The following is a 22606-nucleotide window of genomic DNA, read 5'->3' as shown; positions in this document are numbered from 1 at the left end:
CAGGCAAAGGATTGGAAGTAAGAAAGCCCTGGGTGTTTGCTCAATCGTGCATTCACTGCCTTCTTCAACAACTGCCTCGGCTGGATACTGACTATGCACCAGGCACTGTCATGGGACAGACAGACAAAGCCAGGTAGCTGGACCAGCAGAGAGAGGAATTACAGAGTGTGTGGAGACAAGGGGCTGGGGCAGAGCCACACCCAGGTCCAAGTGCTCATAGAGCAGACCAGGAAAAAGAGGCTCAGAGAGGGACAGAGGCCACCTAAGATCACACAGCACCTTCTCAACTTCCAGAGAGGGCCTCTCCCAGTTCCACCCTCCCTGTGTCTCAGAGGCCCGGAGGAGAGGAGGCCTACAGGGGCCATCCCACGGTGTGCTCAGCAAAAGGTAGATACAGATACCATCACAAAGAGGAGGGACAACTGGTTCTCAGATGATAACAACACCTGGTTGATGGATAGAGAGACTCCTGTGTACCAGGCACCAGGCTGAGAAGTACATACAGTGTGCACAAGCCCAAGTGAACCTTCTGCAGCCCTATGTGGTCAGTCCCATTTTGCAGATGAGGAAACTGAGACCCAGAGAGGTCAAGTGACTAGCCTAAGGTCACAGAGCTCAAAAGAGACCGCATCAGCAGCAAGATTATCTGGGCTCCGTAATCTCATGTCCCAGGACCCATCCCCCAAGGGAGCCACTGCCAGGGCCTGTATCAGCAGTCACACCCCTTCTCAAAAGGGCCCAGGGTGGAAGCTGTTCTCAGGCAGTCCAGGAATGTGTCCTGATAACAGGACCAGGGGTGGGAAGGGTGGGTGGCGGAGGTTATGTGGGGAAAGTGGGGGTAGAGGAGCGGGGAGGTGGAGGAGGTGGGGGAGGGGCTCAGCCCATCTGAGTCGTGCTTCTGGAGGGAAGGGAGCAAAAAAAGCCCCATCGGGTACCCACCGGGGCCAGGCGGGGCGGGGGGGGGGGGGGGGTTTGCAGCATCCTTGTTAAGAGGGGTCCTGCCTAGCCTCATGGGAGGACTCCGAACAAGTCAACCAGAGCCTCCTTCAGAACCATGGCTATTGTTCAGTCGCTCAGTCATGTCCGACTCTTTGCGACCCCAGACTGCCGCACACCAGGCGTCCCTGTCCTTCACCATCTCCCAGAGCTTGCTCAAACTCATGTCCATTGAGTCGGTGATGCCATCCAACCACCTCATCCTCTGTCGCCCCCTTCTCCTGCCTTCAGGCTTTCCCAGCATCAGGGTCTTTCCTAATGAATTGGTTCTTCAGTACCATGGAAACACCCATAAGGATCCCGGGACAGTTACAAAGGCAAAGGAGCTAACCACATGTGCCCTGGGCACACGGGCCATGCTGGATAAACGGGGCTCCAACCATCACAGCTACCTTACAGTTTCCATTGTTACTGTTGAGTTTTCCAGCTCTCACCGGGACCCTGCTTTACAGGGAAGATCAGCCCAGTCTCCCAGACGAGGCAACAGAGAGAGGCTCAGAAAAGCCAAGCCAGGTGCCCAGGCCACTACCCAAGGCAGCAGAGGACCAGCTGGGGACCCTGGCTCTCCTGGTCCCGGGCCACCGTGGCCCCTCTCCCCAAGGGCACCGGTGCCAGCTGGGCTCTCGCCGGGAGTTATTACACCAGGGACTTAAGCAGGGCCCTCGGCCGGTCCATTTCCAGCTAGGGGAATGGAGGCCAAGACACGGGGAGTGGGCTGGTCCACGCAGCCCAAGAAAAACCCTTAGTTTGAAATGAACCTCTCAGCCCTCTGAACCTGCAAGGCTGGGTCCCCAGCTGATGCCCCTTGCCTCCTAGCAACAGCCCTACAGGGGCGGGGCAGGCACCACCAGCATTGGCCGTGTCCACGGGAAGGAAGTTGAGTCTGGGGGAGCCTGGGAGAGGGGCCAGCCCTCAAGCTGATCTCACAGATGGGGGCCGCCACCCCTTCCTGCCTCCTCAGAGGCCTCCCACGTGTAGCAGGAATCTTCTCATTCTTTTTTTCCTTCAGGTTTTCAAAACAATGACCTGCTCACCTGAGGTGTTTTTGTACAAGTGGATTCGGAATATAGAAAAATGTCCTGCTTCAGAGAAGGGAATATGAATAATGACACTAATAAGATAATGGAAGCAATAGCTAATACGTATTTAGTGCCTACTGTGTCCTATGCTTTTCAACCCATTTTACAGATGAGGAAGTGGAAGCAGAGAAAGGTTAAATGACGTGATTAAAATCTCACCTCTTATTAAAGAAAGGAAAAAAAAAAAAGAAGGAGGGAGGAACTTCCTTGGTGGTCCAGTGGCTAGGACTCCGCGCTCCCAATGCAGGGGTCTGGGTTCCACCTCTGGTCAGGGAACTAGATCCCACATGCTGCAATTAAGAGTTTGCATGCTGCAACTAAAGATCCCCATGTGCCACAACTGACCTGGTGCAATCAAATAAATAAATATATTTTTTTAAAAATTCCACCTCTTGGGACTTTCCTAGCAGTCCAGAGGTTAAGACGCCACATTTCCAAAGAAAGGGGCACAGGTTCAATCCCTGATCAGAGAACTAGGATCCCACCTGCCATGCAGCACAGTCAAATAAGTAATTTTAAAAAATATCCCGCCATCAGCTATTCCAATGCGGGCTGGTGGGGTGGAACGGGGCGTGCTGATGGCGGTGTGGAGACCTACACCATTCCCCCTCATGTCATCCCACCTGGGGTTCATGTCCTCCCACTTGGGGGTCACAGTACTCCTTCCATACTCCCAACAGCCCTGGAACCACTTTATGTATCACTCACTTTACATGTCAGCACATGGGGGCTCCAGGAAGCTGCCCCAGCTAGGAAGTGGAGAGCCAGGGTGCCAAGCCAGGCCCAAGGATACCAAAGCCCACCCTCTCTCCACTGCATCTGCAAGGAGGCATGGGAAGGGCCATGCAGGAGGTAGACACAGCGCAAAGGTCCTGAGGCAGGAAGGTCAGATGTGCAGGGGGTTATTAAGTGAGAGGTCTAGACTGAGTGGGTTCCAGCCTAACTGGGTTGCTGCAGGCTTTAGGCCCAGGCACGAGGAGGTCTGAAGGAGGTCCCGAGAGGGACACGTCCAGCAATTTAGCTCAGAAAGACCTGAAAACTTGAGAGGGAAGCCCATGAAGATTTTCTCAGGCCCTGGAGCATGCTGAGCGGGATGGGGGCAGATTACTAAGACTTCATCCTACAGCGATCCTGTCAGAGCACAGTGATCTCCAGCTCCCGAGGAGGCACCTAAATCATGGTGGACTTCCAGGAGGAGGGGACATCTTACCTGCAGTCCAAAGGTAAGCAGTTTATGAAAAGAGGAAGGGGCAGCGTGATCCAGGCAGAAGCAATTGCTTGACCAAAGGCTCAGAGGTGGGACCATTTAAAGAAAGGCAAAGACCCAGGTCAGTGTAAGTTATGTGGCCTCAGTTTTTCCAGCAGCAAAATGGGGGGAAAGATGGGCACACAGTGGGTGTCTCCATCTCCCCCATCCCCACTTCCTACCACCTCCCTTCTCCAAGGCCCCTACCCAAGAGGAAGGGCACTGGCACCCAGTCCTCCTGCCATGGGAGCATCTTTGAGGCTGACAGGATTGGGAGGCTTCACTGACCGCCCCCTACCCTTCTACTCCACAGTCCAGGCCAAGCTGCCCAGCAGGCGGATGGGGAGGGCAGCGGACAGACCAGGAGACCACATTAAGGTGGAGGTGGGCCTTCGAAAGATGGTGTGGGACTAAGCTTGAACTGAAGATTCTCAGTGCCCCAGGCCTAAGGGCACTGGGGTGAGGAGGAGCTGGAAGAGGAGATGCTGGGCCCAAAGGACCACACATCAGGCTGGTCTCAGGGATCCAGCCAGCTACCACCTGGCCTGGCCCCAACGTGGCTAAGCAGAAGGCTTCCCTCCGAATCTCCATGTGATCTCTGCAAGTCCCACCCGCTCACAGGCCTTAGCATCTGCACCTGGGCAGAGGCCCTGGCATGCCAAGGATTCCTTAACAGAAACCCCCACCCCCAGTATCAGAGTGACCACAGGGAACACTGAGGTGATGAGTTCTGCTCTGTTCCAGCTTCTCCAGGGTCATGCCTCCCAGGCACCCCCAGCCCTGCTGGCTGATGGCTGACAGGCTTCGGGGGGGGACAGCTGCCAGCCGGCCCCTGCCCACGGCACCCGCTACTCCTGCCAGCAGCTCTGGCTGCGTCCCTGCTCTGGGAACACACAGTGTCCCTTCCTCCCCATCTCCGCTCCAGCCCCCGCAGGGACACGGGTGGGCAGGAGCAGCTGGCGGCCAGGCACCTCCACACGGCCAGCCCTGAACTCAACCCCGCCAACTCAGAGCCCGCAGGTGCAACCCTGGACATGTAACCTCCAGAAGGTCCAGGCCTCCTTTTACTCATCCATGAAATGGGGACCTCTGGGAGGTCTCTGAGGGAGAGGGCATCCAAGTCTGAGGCCAAGGACAGAGGTAGCAAGATGGCCAAAACCCTTAAAGCTCCTACGATTTGTTCACGGGATCAAGGCCAAGGATGGGGGTGGTGTGGCGGTTTGCTGCCGCAAGCTCTCTCCTCCCCACCCCTTGACCCTCCCTAGACTCAGAATTATGCTCTAGCCTCCAGACCTTTGCACACTGCTGTTTCCTCCTGAAGCTGCACATCCCTGGCCCCGGCCAACTCCAGGAAATCTAGTGCCCTCTAAAGAGGCCACACTTGACCCCACCTGCCTTCAACTGAGAGAGATAGCCCTATTTTTCTGGGCTCACATAGCCTCCATCACAAAGAGATTAAGAGTTGGACTGCCTGGGTTCAAAACCCAGCTCTGACCCTTCTTAGCTATGTGGCCTTGGAAAAGTTACTCTACCTCTCTGTGCTTCCATTTCCTCACTTATAAAATAGATATTAAAAACAATCACTGTCAAGACATCCCTGGTGGTCAAGTAGTTAAGAATGTGTCTTGCAATGCAGGGGACATGGACTCGATCCCTGGTCAGGGAACTAAGATCCCACATGCTATGTGGCACGGCCAAAAGAAAAAATCAAAAGGGAATATGAAAGAAAATAAGGCAAAGCAATGTTTGAGCCTCTGCCCCTTGCCATGAACTGCCCCCAGGCTAGGCCAACCACTGTCACACTCTCTACTCACTAGACCAACGCAGTAGTCGTCTCTCTGGTCTGGGGGCTCCATCCTCAGACCCCACGGTCTGGTTCCCACACAGCCACCAGATGCCCTCAGAAAGCCTCCCGGAGCCCCATTTCACTGGGAGTAAGAGTCACCATCAGAAGGACCCGGAGGCCCTCCCTGACCTCCATCCCTCTGTCCCTTCCTCCTGCCATTCTCCCCCTTGCTCACTCTGTTCCCCTGGTCTCCATGCTGTTTCTCCAGCACTCCAGTGCACCCCTACCTCATGGTCTTTGCACTGTCTGTTCCCTCTACCTGGATTCTCTTGCCTCGGGGAACGACCTGTCTCCTCCCTCCCCTCCTGGGATGTGAGCTTCTGGGAGAAGTCTTCCTCATGTGCCCCCATCCCTCACCATCCTATCTAATCAGCTAATCACAACCCATTCTCTATCCCAGCCAGTCTTCCCAGCTTTATGTTTGACCCATGACATGCTGGGAAAGATTGAAAGCAGGAGGAGAAGTGGACGAGAGGACGAGATGGTTGGGTGGCATCAGCGATTCAATGGACATGAGTTTGAGCAAGCTCCGGGAGATGAAGGACAGGGAAGCCTGGCGTGCTGCAGTCCCTGGGGTTGCAGAGAGTCAGACACGACTGAGCGTATCAAGTTCTTACAGACCATGTGCATATTTTCCTTATTTGCTCTGCTTTTATCTCCCCAACTAGAATGTCAGCTTTGTGAGAGCACAGATTTTTGTCTTATTGCTTCTTTGCAGAATCTCCCACTTCTAGAACATTGTCTGGCACATAGTGTGTGTTAGTCGCTCAGTCGAGTCCGACTCTTTGTGACCCTGTGGACTGTAGCCCATCAGGCTCTTCTGTCCATGGGATTCTCCAGGCAAGAATACCGGAGTGGACTCTGTGGGAGAAGGCAAGGGTGGGATGTTCTGAGAGAATAGCACTGAAACAAGTATACTGTCAAGGGTGAAACAGATCACCAGCCCAGGTGGATGCATGAGACAAGTGCTCAGGGCTGGTGCACTGGGAAGACCCAGAGGGATGGGATGGGGAGGGAGGCAGGAGGGGGGATCAGGATGGGGAACACATGTAAATCCATGGCTGATTCATGTCAATGTATGGCAAAAACCACTACAATATTGTAAAGTAATTAGCCTCCAACTAATAAAAATAAATGAAAAAAAAAAAAAAGAATACTGGAGTGGGTTGCCATTTCCTCCTCCAGGGGAATCTTCCCAACCTAGGGATCGAACTGTGTCTCCTGCACTGCAGGCAGATTCTTTAGTATCTGAGCCACCAGGGAAGCCCCCTGGCACCCAGTAAATATTTGTGGGAGGTAGGGGTAGATGGAGGGAGGGATGGAAGGAGGGAGAGATGGAACGAGGGATGGAGGGAGGATCAGAGGGAGGGAGGGATGAATGGGTCCTATCCAGTGCCCCCTAAGATAAAGGGATACAGGCCTCCATCCCAGGCTTGCCCAGCCCCACAACCTATGCCCCGACTACAGCGCTCTCCTGCCACTGCCTGGCCTGTGCCCGTGGCTGAGCCTCTGACACCCCTGGTTACTCGGGACAGCGCGCAAGGCTGAGACAGCTCTAGGCCCCGAGCCCCGCCCTGCACGGCTCAGGCACAGACTGGGTACCAAGGATGCTTGCTGCATGAGCCAGGGTGAGTGAAGCGTGAGCCAGGGGCCATCCACCGGCCAGGGCAGCCAGGACATGTCTGGTCCTGTGTTCCCGGCGCGAGCACACGCACAGCTGTCAGGCCTCAAACCGGCTCTGCCAGTGCGGCCGGGGCGGGGTGGGCACTGCAGGCTCAGGCTGGCACGGCGGGCAGATGGAGGGGCGCTGCCTGAGCGGGGACCCACTGGCCCGGGAGGATGACGGTTCAGCAAGCCGATGGTGCTGCTCCCACTAACCCTGGCCCAGTGGAGATGGAACTGTTCCAGTCCAGGCAGCTTTTAGGTTTCTTTCTGAACAGGAAGAAGACCCCCTTTCCAGACCCTAGGTCCTGACCTGCTCTGTAAAGGGCGGGATCCCTTCCTGAATCACCAACAGCCCAAGAGTAAGGACGATTCTTCCTGTGCCCCATGAAACCCAGTTCCAAGCCCTAGGACCTGTCCTCAGCCTGGAAGCCCGAAACGGGGAAGGTGGTGATGTCGGAGCTCAACAAGGCAGCAGGCATGCTGGTGTAAAGCCCCGCTCCGCACCCAGGTGCAGCACAGCTCTCGGCCAATCCGGGCCGGTCCAGACCATTTCCCCAGCTGGAAAGCGGCGCTGGGCATGGGTTCCAGTGACTTTCTTCCATCCCAACCTGCAGAGTTATCTAGAAGAGGCCACCTTGTCAACTCCAGCCCTCCCCCAGAGCCCACCCCTGGGGTGGACATGGCCAGAGCCTAGACTTGCACACACATCCTTACTCCCCACAGAAACAACAATAATAAATATACCTGGTAGTTACTGAACACTTTACTCTGTGCCTGGCACTGTTTCATCTGGTCCTCCCAACAACACTGTGAGGTAGGGACTGTCACTGTGCCCATTTCCCAGCAGAGGAAACTGAGGCCCAGATTACATGGCAAGTTGATGTCCAGGTCCCCAACCCCACCCCTGAGGTCACACAGACAGCCTCTCTCTCCAGAAGACAGCTCAAAGTAGGAAAGAAATCTCAGGTACCCCCTGAAATCTATAGCTGGAATTGGAGGAGGTGGGCAGGGTCCATATTTCCAAAATCCATAGGCCTTCCTGAATCCTGAGAGGCCAAGCCCTAACCCTACCCCTACTGTGTAACCCAGGTCATGGGTGTATCACTCTGAGTCTCAGTTTTCTCATCTATAAAATTGGTAGGATCCTGCCAGGTTAGCCTAAGGTACTGCTGCTGCTGCTGCTAAGTCGCTTCAGTCGTGTCTGACTCTGTGCGACCCCATAGACAGCAGCCCACCAGGCTCTGCCGTCCCTGGGATTCTCCAGGCAAGAACACTGGAGTGGGTTGCCACTTCCTTCTCCAAGCCTAAGGTACACCATTGTCTAAAGCCACAGAAGGGAGGAACTTTCCTGGTGGTCTAGTGGTTAAGACTTCAGACTTCCACTGCAAGTGGCACGGGTTCGATCCCTGGTCTGGGAACTAAGATGCCGCATGGTACGGCCAAAATGTTTTCTAAAATAAAATTTAAAAATAAATAAATTTCCTCTTCTAATAAATAAAAATAAATAAAGCTTCAGGACCCGGAAAACTCAGTCCAGCCCTCAGGACAAGGTGGAGAAGCTGCTTGGCCTCCGTGCCTCCAGATGGATCAGGGGGAGAGGAGTAAACGAGAACAGGAAGCCCAGTGGTGTGAGGTGTAGACTCAGCCCCGCATCACCAGCAGCCCAAGAGAGGAAGGATGATTCTTCCTGTGCCTCACGAAACCCAGTTCCAAGCCCTGTCACTCCCACCTCCAAACACAACCTGAATCCACCTCCTTCCCTCCCACCAGAGTCACCGCTCAGGTCAACCCCCTAGGCTGGCCGGTTGCCTGCAGAGAGTGTCTCTGAAACGTCTATCTGAACCCATCATTCCTGCTTAACGCCCCTCACAGCCCTCACTCCAAGACGAAAGACTTGGAGCGGGCTTGGGGGGCCTCCAAGGTCCCCCCGTGGACACTGCCCGCCCCACGCCCCTTCTCTCCTGCTCCACCCACGCTGGTCACTTCCCCTTTTCCTAAGAACCCAATACGCACTTGCCTTGGAGCCTTGGCACTTGCTGTTCCCTCCACCAGCGCCTACTTCCTTCAGGGGCTTTACTAAAACGTCTCCTGCTCAGACAGGCCAGTCCCAACTACCAGTTTAAACAGCAACACACTCAGCCAATTCCGCTCTCTCTTTGAGTCTCATTTTAAAAGCCACCTCCTCACAGGAGGCCTCTCTGACCTCCCCCAAGTGAGAACCTTCAACTTCTCCTTCTAGCGGGGACCATAGCTGTGATGACATAACACACTGGATGAGTACATGTCTGAGGAGGAGGACCGGGGCCACTTCTGTCTCACTCGCAGTCGAATTCTCTGCAGCAGGTGTAACATCCACAGCTGGGATGCTTGGGTGCCATCCAGTCAGAACGGACACTGGCCAAAGTATAGGGCCTAGCATGGAGTCGGTACTTGGCAATTACTGGATGAATGCACAAATGGATGGATGGAGGGACGATGGACGGATAGAGGGATGGTGGATGGATGGAGGGATAATGGATAGATGATGGATGGATAATAGATAGATGGATGATGGATAGATGGATGAATGGATGGATGATGGATAGATGGATGGATGGATGGATGGATGGATGGATGAATAAGTGAACACACCGTAGGCCTGAGACTTACCAGAGATGCCCGGGGCTCTGAGAAGGTGGCCCAGAAAAGGGAAGGGCCCGCCCAAGCTCACCAGCCAGGCCCTGCAGCTGGAGTCTCTGCTCCTGCACAGCCTGACTTTCATTTCCCATCCTCTCGATCTGAGGAAGCTCCTTCCCCCCCACCCCGGGGAATGGGTGAGGAGGAGGGGCAGACGGCCCCCTGGTCCCCAAAGAGGGGGGCGCTCCCAGGCTCCATCTGTCCCACCACAAAGGGGCTTTGTCCTCAGTGCTGAGAGCCCGGGGCAGACCGGAAGCTGCCCCTCAGCCATCCAGTAGGTCCCAGCACCCCCGGTCAGCTGAGCTAGCAGCTCCAAAGCCGGATCCCAGGGGCTGGCATGGTACTGGGCACAGCCTTCTAAAATCTCATTAATCCTCCCTGGGAGCCCTTAGGAGGGAGATTCTAGGATGATTCCCATTTTTACATAAGGGGAAACTGAGGCAAAGTCACTTGGCCAAGGTCTCCCAGCCAGCAAAGAGCAAAGCCGGGATTCAGACCCAAGCCCACCTGGCACCAGCATCTTCAGCCCCTGCGCTCAACTCGCCCTGTCTCTGGGTTCAGAAGGGTGGATGCGCCTTTTTGGAGGTACAAGTGGGCAAACACACCTGGTCCTTCACCCTTAGCAGAAGACCACTGCCCTTTCGAGGTTTACCCAACAAGGGGGGGGGGGTGTCAGGCTCTGAACCCGGAACCCTCGCTCCATGCCCAGCCCATGCCCAGGGTGTCTTCGCAATCTGCCGGCCAGGCCCCAACACGTTTACACCACTTCCTGCCAGGCAGGTGTCCACAGGGAAATGCTAAGCGTGCAGACAGACCGGGGGGCGGACTTCCCCCACCCCTCACCCGCCGCTCCCCTGTCAATCCCAGACCTGCTACCTGCCTCCCTGGCACCCACCTTCTCTCCAGGCCCATCTGCTCTCAGGGCAGTCCTCAGGGCCACTTCACCAAGGCCACAGTGCCAACGGGATGCCTACCCTCAGTGGGCACTAACTGCAGGGCCAGGCAAACCAGTGCTGCCCATCACCACCACCACCCCCCCTCTGTGGCTTCTCCTTGCTGCCCACGGGCAGTGTGTAGACTGCCCAGGGAGGGACTCCCAGCCCTCCATTGATTGGTACCAGCCACCTGCCAGGAGAAAACTCTACAGATCCTCTGAGCTCCAACAAGAGCAGAGCTACTCACACTGTACCTTCAGGCCTTTCACAAGTTCTACCTGCTCCCAGAGAACCATTCCATTCTTCCAGGGATGTCATATGTATGGCTTCCTCCAGGAAGTCTTCCCTGACTCACTTCTCCAAGATCCCAGGCCAGCCCCTCCCTTCTGTCCCAGCTAGGGACTCTTGATCCCTATCTTGAACCCCAGCCTCTGTGGGTTGCCTTCACTTGGCAATAGTAGCCCAGTCTGATCCTTCTCTCCACCCTCCCTTCACACCTCCTGCAAGAAGCCAGCCCTGCTCCCAGAAGTCGCAGTCCGAAGCTTTGCCTGACCAACCTCATCACCATCTAACTGCCTTGGATCTGACCTCCCTACTTCCCCAGATCTTTGCTCACCCTGTCTCTCCTCGCTGGCAGGCCCTCACCCTTCTCTTTCCCTCATGAGCTCCTGCTCATACTTTAAGCTTCAGGCCAGGTATCACCTCCTCTGTAAAGCCCTTCTGGCATTATAACAGCTGCCCCAGTTCATATGGCATCTACCCGGTAGTGGGGCCATGATCAGGGGCTGTGTCTGGCTCCCCGGGGTGTAGGGTACTCCCAGAGTGCCTCCTGGCACCCAGCCCAAGGCCCACATCTCACCAGCAGATAGTCCAAAGGCCAGCTGCCAACCCCCTGCCTGGAGAACCTACGGGCAGAAGCCAGGAGCAACTCCCAGAAGCAGGACTGACTCCTATTTTGCCCACACTGCCCACAGGTCTAAGGTAGGGGTGGAGTGGGGGAGGGGGGCTTTCCACCAACGGCCAACTGGTAACCAAACCCACGTTGTTTCTAAAACTAGGGCACAGGAGAGAAATGGGAACAGCAGAATTGTCCCCAAATAGAACGGAGGCTCATCTGGTTCCAGGGCCTCCGGGAACACCTGGCAGGGGTGGGGGTGGGGAGGGCAGGTGGCTGCTCCCAAGGCTGCAAGGGGAGATCTAAAGTTTGGTGGGTGGGGAGGTCAACACCACGGCAGCCGGAGACAGTGCAGACACCCCGCCCACCTCCCGAAGGGTTAGTCCCAATCCAATCCCACTTGCCCCCACCTACCCACCAGGTGCTCCCTAAACTGCCCCACCGCCCAGTCTTTGCTCACTTGCATCCTCTGCCCAGAATCTGTTGCTCTGGCTGTCAGTCAGAATTCTGCCCCTCCTTGGCACTGTGGCCACCGACTGGGCACTTTGTATAAGCCTGACACAGGCGGGCACCTGGGGGGAATGAGCTTATCAAATCTTCCCAACAGTCATATGAGGAAGAGACTCCTGCCCCCATCTCACAGATAAGAAAACTGAGGCTCAAAAAGAGAAGCCATTGGCTCAGGACACAGAGCAGGGGAGGCAGGCGGCCCAGATGGAAGGTGGTGGGACCTGGGTGGTGGCAGCCAGAGGACCACCCAGGAGGCCTGGCAGGGCCTGGTTCACCTTCCTAGGTCAGCCCAGCCTTGGGGACTTGGCATAGCTCAGGGCCAGAGAACCCCAGATAGAACAAGAGCCCCTACATCCTTCTGACCTTCCCCTTAGCGTGGTTGAGGACTGAGGAACCACCCTGGGACAATGTGATACAACTGTTTCCCCTCAAATATGCACAGACCCACTGCACAGATGAGAAAACTGAGTCCTACAAGCAGACAGTTTCCCCATCTGGAAAGTGCGATGTGCCCCAGGATCTCTCTGGCTGTGACATTCCTCTATGGATTGACCTGGTGGATACTCTTTCCTTTCTCTGAGTCTCAGATTTCCTATTTGGAGACTGGAGCTGTGATTCCTCCCCATGTGTTCTAAGTTGCTTCAATCCTGTCCGACTCTTTGCAACCCTATGGGCCATAGCCCGCCAAGTTCCTCTGTCCATGGGATATTCCAGGCAAGAATACTGGAGTAGGTTGCCACGCCCTCCTCCAGGGGATCTTCCTGACCCAGGGATCGAATCTGCATTTCTCACGTCTCCGGCATTGGCAGGCAGGTTCTTTACCACTAGTGCCACCTGGGAAGGCTTGATACAAATTATAATAAAGCAACAGCCAACACGTACTGAGCATTTCCCACGTGCTGGCATTGCTCAAAGCATCACGCATAATGCCTCACTTGATCCTTAGAACAAGTCTGTGATACAGATACTGCCATCGGGCCTGTTTTTCAAATGGGGAAACTGAGGCACAGAATGGTGAGCTGACTCACAAAGTCACAGAGCTCGCATGGAGGCAGAGGAGAAGCCTGGGGGCTGCGGACGGCGGGGGGCTTTCCAGAGGAGTCTCCTGGCCTTCACGCTGCCCCGAGAGGAACAGTGGGGAGGGGCTGGAGGAGAGGTTAGGGGTCAGGCAGGAGGTAGAGAGGATGGGGCAGAGCAGGCCTGCAGTATTCAGGAGGCCCTGGGTCCGCACCCAAGCCACTGTGCTTTTGCTCCTCTGAGCCTCTATTTCCTCTTTGGTAAAATGGGGCCAGAACTGCTGCCTCGCAGGGACGCTGTGGGGACGGGACACGGACATTCATCTGCCACTGAGCGAGCGCTCAACTCTGTGCTCAGGAAAGAAGCTTCAGGGCTGGGCCGACAGCTCACTGCTCCTCCAGGATCTGGGTTGTATCTGATTCTCTGCTCTGCAGGGGCAGGAAGTGGGGTACAGCCTACCTCTTCTCTAATTCCTAAAGGGAACCCTCCGAGCCCTGCCAGCTTTCCAGGCTGTGTGATCTCGGACAAATCACTTAACCTCTCTGAACTTCTGGCTCCTCCTTTTGCTACTAAGTCAAGGCTTTCACAGGGCCCTGAGGGAGGAGTTCCTCCCTGGAAGGATTGAGAGTGTATGCAGGGAGGGCGGCTCAGTTCAGCCTGCCTACGCGGAGAAAGCAGTGCCTGGCATGATCCTGCCTTGAGACCTCCATGTCTTCATCCTGCCAAATGAAGTCTGCTGGGTTTTTTATTTTGGCTGCGAGGCTTATAGGATCTTAATTTCCTGACCAGAGACTGAACCCCTGCAATGGAAGGACAGAGTCCGAACCACTGGATCACCAGGGAATTCCCCAAATGAAGATTATTAGATGGTCTGTCCCCCTCCCAGCCCTGCTGGGGATGATCAAAGGTGATGGTGAAAAGTGCTTGGTAAACCACAAAGCGTGGCACCCTTGAGAGTGATGATGATCACTGTACTCCCTTAGAGGCAAGAAGAATCCTGTGACTTGCCATCTAAGGTAGAATATGCTAGAGCCATGAGAGAAGACAGAGAATGGGGGCGGGGGAACAGAGGAGCTTGGAAAGTGTAGACTTGGGTTACGGCAGAGGGTGGTCAGCCAGAACTTTCCAGAAGCAGAGACATCTCAGTCACATGGAGATGGAGGGAGAGGGCGGGAACGCTTGGCAGCAGGACCCGCAGAGTCAAAGCCTGGACGCTGGACTGCCTGGGGCCGACAGGAAGACAGCCGATGGTTGAGAAAGGCTAACGGGTCACCTGAGTGAAAGAGGAAACTGGGAGGCGACAGGGCGGAGCGGAGGGAAGAGCGCGGTCCAGACTGCCATGTCCAGGAGCTCTTGCTGTGGGCCCTGGGCCCCTCCAGCCTCCCTCAGCTTCAGCTGTGCCTCCCCCAAATCACAAGAGCAGTAACAGTCCCTGACTCCAGGCCCAGCAGGCAAAGATGCAAAGCACGCAGTGCTCAAATAGCAGCCACTTTTGGAGAAATGGACCCATTCAGTAAGGGAGTCCTTGAATACCAGGGCTCAGGACACTCAAAGGCCTTCACAAGCCACAGGAGGGCAGGCGCTGAGGCGGGAGGTGGGCTCAGGGAGGCTGGAGGATGCTGGCGGCTTCCAATTGGTGCGGCCACCAAACCCGTCTGTCTATAGTTAACCTCCCCGCCCCCATCCCTGTCCCAGTGGACAAGCCTGGACACGGGCGTCCAGTCTCAGGCCTCAGGGTTCCTGGATCCGCCAGCCTGCAGAGACCCAGAATTCCCGCCTCATCACGGAATTACCTTCACAATCACAGGCACTCAGAAACCATAAGCAGGGACTGCATGCAGGCCCTGCGCCAGAGCAGACACACATTGGCTCGCCTGACCCTCACGCCACCTGCTCAAAGCTGCACTGGCCCTGCCACCCCCACTTCAGAGATGGGGAGACTCATGCTCAGAGCCATCATTTCCCTGCAATTACACATGGCAGACAAGGGGCACAGCCAGGACTTGAACCCAGAACCCATTCGCTCCAAAACTCTGAGTGGAAGTAGCGTCCACAGAACACCCATGCTATGCTGATCCTGGGAGCTGGGAGATCCTTGCAAGTCCCAGGATTCAAGATCTGAGTGGAGATGCACCAGCCAGAGCTGGAAGCTCAGGAAGGCAGGATCGTCTGTCAGCCCGGTCACACATCCATGCTATTCCCAGGGCAAGACTTCAGATAAATTGAGCTCATTCAGTGGGACTCAGATGCTACACATCAACCAGAAGCTAGAAATCTGGGCTCACACTCGGATAGGTGATTGTGGCTCCAGCTCTGGGCCTCTCTGAGCCTCAGTTTCCTCTTCTGTGTAATAGAAACAAAAATTCCTCCCACCCCCGGATGACACAAAGGATGGAATGAGTCACCTTGCTGTGACCGGGACATTGACATCAGATAGAGTAAAAGTCAAGACCGAGAATTTGGATAAAGCAGCCGGAAAGAGGAGCTCCCCAGGTGGTTCAGTGGTAAAGAATCTGCTGCCAATTGCAGGAGACATGGGTTCGATCCCTGGGTCGGGAAGATCCCCTGGAGAAGGAAATGGCCACCCACTCCAGTATTTTTGCCTGAAGAATTCCACGGACAGAGGAGCCTGGCAGGCTATAATCTGTAGAGTCACAAAGAGTCAGACACAACTGAGCGACTAAACAACAAAACAAGACAGAGAGAGACCAAGCTTCCGGATGCCACTCCAACCCCAATTTCCATCCCCTAGCAGCAGGAGTCTGCCTGCATCTGCCTCACAGCCCAGTAGGTCTGAGGACCCCAAAGACCCACCCCCCTACCTCTCAACAGACCCCAGCCCCACTGACATCCCCAGGCCCAGCTAGCATCAATAAGGACACAGCCGGGGCCAGGCCCTGGAGAATCCCGGCTAGGATCCCTGTCTCAGAACCTCAGGAGGGAAGAGCCCTCACCAGACAGATAAGGAACCTGAGGAATGGAGCACAAAGAGACTTGGGCAAGATCACTGGGCTACTTCTCCTCTCTGGCTTCTCATTTTATTCTGGAACTTTGCTGGACAGTTTCAAAAGGAGGAGAGGAACTGAGGCCCAGGTTGGAGGGGAAGTCACTTGCTCAAGGTCTTGCAGCAAGGAGCCGGGAAATTGGGGTTCTGACTTCCAGCTCTGGGATCTTCCCCAAGCATCTACTCCTTGACTCAGCCTCCCCGACCCCTGCATTGTATTGTGGGGCTGTATTGCGAACAAGCTGGCTGGGTGGGGAGAGCCCTGGATGAAGATAGATGTGCATTTTTCACCCTGCTTGAATACTATGTCCTGGGTCTTTCTGGCCTCAATTACCCCATCTGTGAAAAGAGAAGCTCAGAATAGATCAGGAATGACAAACTCATGGTGCATACCCAGTGATATCTGATGTTACTAATCTATCACAGCACTCTTTCCCATGAAGCCTCAGACTGGGTCTCAGCATGTTTTTTAACAGAGCAGTCCAGGTCTGGGGGATCTGAGACCTCGGGCCATTCCTAGATTGGGTAACATCTGAGTCCTCCCCAAGGGAGGGGAGTGCTTCACAGGTGGAGCTAGTGGCAAAGAACCCACCTGTCTGTGCAGGAGACATAAGAGACCCGGGTTCGATCCCTGGGTCAGGAAGATCCTCTGGATGAGGGCATGGCAACCCACTCCAGTATTCTTGCCTGGAGAATCCCACGGACAGAGGAACCTGGCAGGCTACAGCCATAGGGTTGCAAAGACTCAGACACGACTAAAGTGACTTTAGCATGCACGTAAGGGAGGGGAAGGAAGAAAGACGTAACATTTACTGGACATCCAGTAGTTTCAACCGCTGGGAGACAATTGCTGATTTAATCCTAAGGAGGGAGGTGTGCACAAGCTGAGGTTCAGAGAGGCTGAGTGATCTGCCTTTGGACAGACAGCTGGGAACGGGGCCTTGAACACAGGGAGGTGCCTCCAGGGTCACCCTCCCCAGAAACAGAGATACAAAGCCAGCCACCAGGTGAGAGCCTAGGTTATGGCCTCACCTCATCCTCCTTTTGGCCCTACTAAGTGCAAGCCCCATGCCCATTTTACAGCTTCAGAAACTGAGTCACAGGAAGCAGGTGTTAGCTGCCAGAAAACGATGGACTCGACCATGTGTCTAGCTGCTCCCGCCCCTATTCATCCAGCTAATGTGTGCTAAACACTTTATTTCAGTCCCCTTGGGACACCCCAGGAGCCATGACTCATACCATTCCACTTCACAGATGAGGAAATTGAGGTGCCCCCAAGGAAGTGGCCCCCAACCCTCTAGGGGCTCAAGTGGAGACCAGAGTGGTTTACCAGGGAGATAAGTGGGGAGGAGGAGCGGAGGGGAAGTAAAGGGCTGGGAGAACCCAAGAGAGATAGAGGCCAGTGGCCACACAGCTGAGGCAGGAAATGAGGCTCTGGTCAAAAGGCCCAGGGCAGGGGGCGGAGGTCTCTGAAGGGTCTCTTAGGCCTTCAGAGGCACGGGAGGCCCTGCCCTGGACTAGGAGCCCAGAGCCCCAAGCCCAGGTTCAGCCCTGTCACTTGGCAACTGGGAGACCCTACCAAGTGTCTTCCCCCTCCGGGTATCAGTATTCACAGATGGAAAATGGGCTAATATCACTGAAGGCAAGCTTTCCAAAAGTTGGGACAGGCTGGACCCACAGAACTCTCCCCAGCTCAGCCTCCTCACACAGACAGGGCAAGGCAGGACTCTGGTCACCCAGTGTACGGATGGCCTTGACCACCAATATCCTTTCTGAGGTCAGCACCTTCAGAATTAGTGAGCTCATCCCCTCGAAGGCTTCACGGGACAGCTGGGGAGGGTCAACTCATCGGGGCAACTGACCCGCCCAGTGCTCACACCGCACAAGGCAGGTCCCACTCCCCTGAGCACCTGCTGGTTCCAGGCACTAGGCTTACAGCCCTCCTTGAACCCTCAACTCACAGGGAGATATTTATTCTTCCCATTTTCAAGACAAGGAAGATGAGTCTCAAAAAGATAGGATGAATGAGCCAAGGACACATGGCAAGCAGACACGGTCAGAACTTGAATGCAGGCCTGTCTGACTCCTGAGTCCTTACTGTACCTTAGTCTCCATTTCCCCAGCCGACCCCTTCCTGCTCCCAGCCTCCAGCCACTCTGGAGGGCATGGTATCTCCATGCCCCTACCCCTGGCTCTCAGCCTGTCCTGCTTTCCTGCTACCGAACTCCTACTCTACTTTCAAAGCCCAGCCTCCAATGCCTCCTCCTCTTGACACCTGATCTAGGCCCCCACAGAATACATGGAGTCCAGCCCACATATTTACTTCTCCCAGGTGACCTGGTCAGCTCTGAACCCCCTGGTCTCCAAGATGGAGCTGTTTGCACAGGGGACACCTATCAGCGCCTTGTGTGAAGACGGAGGCCAAACTCCTTCCCAAGGCCCATGTGGCCCCACAAGGCCCAGCCCGGCTGATAACATCCCCTCGTTTCACCTCTCACCTGCTCGCCTTAATTTTCTGTGCTCCAGACTTTCCCATTGTTTCTCCAGAATAGCACACATTCCCTGCCTCAGGGCCTTTGCACATGAGTTCCCTCTGCCTGGTAAGCCCTATCCCCAGCTCCGTGCCTTGCAGACTCCTCCATGCTTCTTTCACGACTCTTCTGCACCCCACACCTCTCTCTCTGAACCCTTATCACATCTGTGATTATATACTCATTTACTCGGTAACTTGTTTGCTGTTATACTTGGCTCACCCTCTAGACTTACATTTCTGGGCAGCCAGGACTGTTCACAATTCCCCAGCAAGGACCCACCCAGGCTGACCACTCCCACACATGTCCCAGAGCCTCCCCCCGGGGCCCTGGGACATGTCTGAGTTGAAAGAAAGAAAGAGAACTGTGTCCCCTTCTTTGTCGAGGAAAATGCTGCCCCCCCCAACCCCTGGTCACCACCTCCTGGAAGCCTCCCAAGGTCTCCTACAGCTCCCACTGCTAACCCATCACACACTGCTCAGCTCAAGATCAAAGCTCCTAGAACATCATAGGTACTCAATACAGGGCCATGGATGCTTGTATCTCGGCCGGTTTGGGAAAACGGGGTCAGTTGAGATTCAGGGAATGGGTGGTTGGTCACAGGCCACTGAACCATCTCCTTCCTGGCTCCTGGGGTTTGAGAGAGCCAGACAACCTGCCCCCACCCACCACCCCACCACTCCCAGGTCACAATCATGGTAGAAGCCAAAGCAGGAACTGGCTATAAGCTGGGGATACTTCATGCCCGGGAAGAGGCTAGGGGAGAGGGGAAAGCCGGGAGGCCTTCCTGGAAGAGGTGGGCCTTAAACGAAGCCTGAAAGAGCAAAAGCAGACAAGCAGCTCTTAGAGGAGAGGGCACTCCCGGCGGGGACACCTTCAGGAGCAAAGGCCCAGGGGTCACACAGGAGGGCCCAGGCAGGCAGTCAGCTGAGAGAGGTGACACATTGTAAATCATTTCCTTGGGTGGAAAGACCACATCACCACGGCACACCACCTCACCCAAAGGGCCTCGTGGCCTCCACACAATCACTCATCTGAGTCTTTTCCAACACTGTCGTGTGCCTGGTCCCATACTGAGAAACACCCATTCCTCCATCACTGGAAGGGAACAAGGGCAGACAGACCGGGGGACTCTGAGCTCTAGGCTCTCATTCCAGCTTCAAACTGTGTGGCTCGGTCAAGTCACTTCCGCTCTCAGAGCCTCAGTCTCTTCCCCAGCGAAAAGGGGACACACAAAAGTCCCCATCTCCTAGGAGGTCCTCGGTAGATGTTAGCAGCTATCATTCTCATGGGCCCATTTTATACTGAACAAAACTGAAGCCAGAAGGAGAAGCGAGTTGTCTCAAGTGCTGGGCGGCTGCACTGAAGCTGGTTCCTCCTCAAGAGGTTAGGAGGTGGCTTTGGGGACACAAATCCACCCTCTTCTGGGATAAGCCCCACAAGAGCCAGCCATCTCATCTCATGCCCATCTGTTTCCGGCCATTCATCCAGTACCGTGCTCATTTATTGAACACCTACTACATGCCAAGGCCCTACCTGCAGAAGTGCCTACTGGTTTCCCCTGGGGATACCCACCGCACACAAGCGGACTCAGAGGGGCGGTCCTTTGGCCCAGGTAACCCAGTGTGACCAGAAGCCTAGGTCTTGTCTCCTCCGCCAGAAAGCCAAGATAAGGGTCAGCAATAGCATCAACCTGCTCCATTCTTGAAATCAAGTCTGATCTCAGCTGACTGAAGCCAGGCCTGGAGTCACCCCAGGTGATCCAGAGACCACTGCCCCAGCTGGACAGTGTCCCTGAAGCCGGGGAGGCCTCACCCCAGGCCACACCGGCTCTGTCCGCTCTCAAGTCTGCCTGAAGGCCCCAGAGGTTGACCTGCTACCCCACAGGTGGGCCCTTCTGTTCACCCAGTCCTTCCACCAGCCCAGCCAGGCTCACAGCTGGACCTGATGAGGGCCCCCAGCTCAGAGAGGGCAGGCAGTTGCTTGAGGAAGCACAGCAGGGCAAGAAAGTGGTGGCCCCCGTTGGGACTCAAACCCACCACCAACCCCAGCCCAGGCAGGCAGATGGACCAGCCTGGTGGCGAAATCTTAAACTTTTGCCAACTTCTGAGAAGACAAGAGGTAGGGCCTGCCCAGAGACGAGCCTAGGGGCTGTGGGCAGCTGGGACCAAACACAGTTTGGCCCAGTCCTTTCCAGGCCAGCAGCACCAGGCCCTACCCAAGGCCCCATGAGGACAAGGAGATCCTGGTGTCCTGGCCCGGCATCCCCTGCCCGGCGCCCCCAGGCCCACCCTGCCGGCCCCTCTCCACCTTCCATCCCAGGCTAGGGGCGCCAGGCTGGGTAGCGGCGGCCAGAGGCGGCGCCGACTGGTTCAGATTTCAGATTTGGCCTAGACCTGGCCTGGGGGCTCAGGCCCGGCTCGCTGCTCTCAGGGGGCCCGCAGAGGGAGGGTGAGCGGGAGGGGGGTTCCTCGCGCGGACAAGACCCCTACGCCCCCCACCCAGCCCCCTCCCCCCCGCGGCATCACAACAAAAGGCCGCGCCAGTCAAGTCCCGGTGCGCCCGCCCTGCGCTCCGGGATCGCCGCTCGGCTCGAGGGGTGAGGGTTGGAGGGGGGGCAGGAGCCCCCGCGGCCCAGCGATCGGACGCCAGGGTGGTCCCCGGCCGGGGGGCTTCCTCACGCGGGCCGGGAGCCGGGGCCGGCGGAGGGGCGGGGGGCGCTCACCTGGACTGGCGGGCAGGCGGACGCACCGGGCAGACAGACGCACCGGAGGACTGACCGCCGGACGGCCAGGGGTTCGGGCACACGGCGGCCTGGCCGCTCCGGCTCCCGGGCCGGAATGGATTCCGGGCCGGGAGAGACAGATCGAGAGAGAAAGGGAGGCGGAGGAGGAGGAGGAGGCGGCGGCCCGGGGAGGGGAAGAGGAGGGAGGGAGCGCGCGAGCAGGGAGGAGGGGCCCGGCAGGCCGCCGGGAGGGGGAGGAAGGAGGAAGCGTGCCGGGACCGGTCCCCGCCGGTGACCTGGGAGAGTCCCGCGCGCGGCCTCCCCACGCCCGGGGGCCCGGCGGCCAGGGAATGGAAGGGCGGGGGCACCGGGCACGGAAGCCCCGCCCCCCACCCCGCCCTGAGAGTGCTCCCTACCCATGGGGCACCCACCCATCAGCTCTCAAGCCAAAATGCCCTCCCCGACTCCTCCCAACCCATCCATCCAACTGACCCCAAATCTACCTCTCATGAAATTATTACTAATAATCAGTAACAGCAGCACTGATGGAGCACTCATTCCTTACTAGGTGTCACGCTAAGCTGTTCAGGTCAACTTTAGGATCTATTTCTACCAACCAAGTGGACTGGGTAGGCCAATGATCACCCCCATTTTACAGACGAAGAAGCTGAGGCACAGAGAAGGGACTCACCTGACAAGAACCAGGTCTTGGACCCTGGCCTTGACCTGAATTTCCCAAACTGGGGGCTGAGGCAGGCAGGACAGTGTGGTAAGAAGCAACACTTTTATCTTAATAGATATCCATTCATTTTAATGTGCATCAGAAGAAAAAAAAAAAAAAGTAACTAAGAAGCCAGTAAGTTCCAGATAAGGAACTTACAAGGGGCTTCCAGTAAGCCCCTTAGTGAAGTAAAGTGAAGTCGCTCAGTTGTGTCCAACTCTTTGCAACCCTGTGGACTGTAGCCTACCAGGCCCCTCTGTCCATGGGATTCTCCAGGCAAGAATACTGGAGTGGGTTGCCATAGCCCCTTAGGAGAGGCCAAAGCAGGTATTTAGTGGCAATTATACTCAGTGGTAAAGAACCTGCCTGAAAGTGCAAGAGATGTGGGTTCGATCCCTGGCGTGGGGAAATCCCCTGGAGAAGGGAATGGCAAACCACTCCAGTATTCTTGCCTGGAAAATTCCATGAACAGAAGAACCTGGTGGCAGGTTTCAGTCCATGGGATCGCAAAGAGTCAAACACAACTGAACACATGTGCTAGTCCTGCCCTTGGCTTTTCACAGGTCCTCCTGGGATTACTGGGGCTTCCCTGGTCACTCAGAGGTTAAAGTGTCTGCCTCCAATGCGGGAGACCTGGGTTTGATCCCTGGGTTGGGAAGATCCCCTGGAGAAGGAAATAGTAACCCATTCCAGTATTCTTGCTTGGAGAATCCCATGGACGGAGGAGCCTGATAGGCTACAGTCCACGGGGTCACAAAGA

At 56.0% G+C, this 22606-nt stretch overlaps 1 protein-coding gene across 5 annotated transcripts in view; it reads right to left on the bottom strand.

The window, feature by feature from the left end:
- Positions 1–21454, bottom strand: part of SRC (SRC proto-oncogene, non-receptor tyrosine kinase) — a 55384-nt gene extending 33930 nt beyond the window's left edge. For 4 of the 5 annotated variants that reach the window (XM_065921971.1, XM_065921972.1, XM_065921975.1 and 1 more), the window contains exon 1: positions 21126–21453. The gene's annotated coding sequence lies outside the window, so the exon portion shown is untranslated. Of the gene's footprint in view, positions 1–21125 lie in introns of all 5 variants that reach the window. The other variant, XM_065921977.1, reaches the window with a different exon arrangement.
- Positions 21455–22606: the final 1152 nt, after the last annotated feature.

The sequence above is a fragment of the Muntiacus reevesi genome, chromosome 2, assembly GCF_963930625.1.
Source record: "Muntiacus reevesi chromosome 2, mMunRee1.1, whole genome shotgun sequence".
Taxonomy (NCBI): Eukaryota; Metazoa; Chordata; class Mammalia; order Artiodactyla; family Cervidae; genus Muntiacus; species Muntiacus reevesi.
This window is presented reverse-complemented; position numbering and strand designations above follow the sequence as displayed.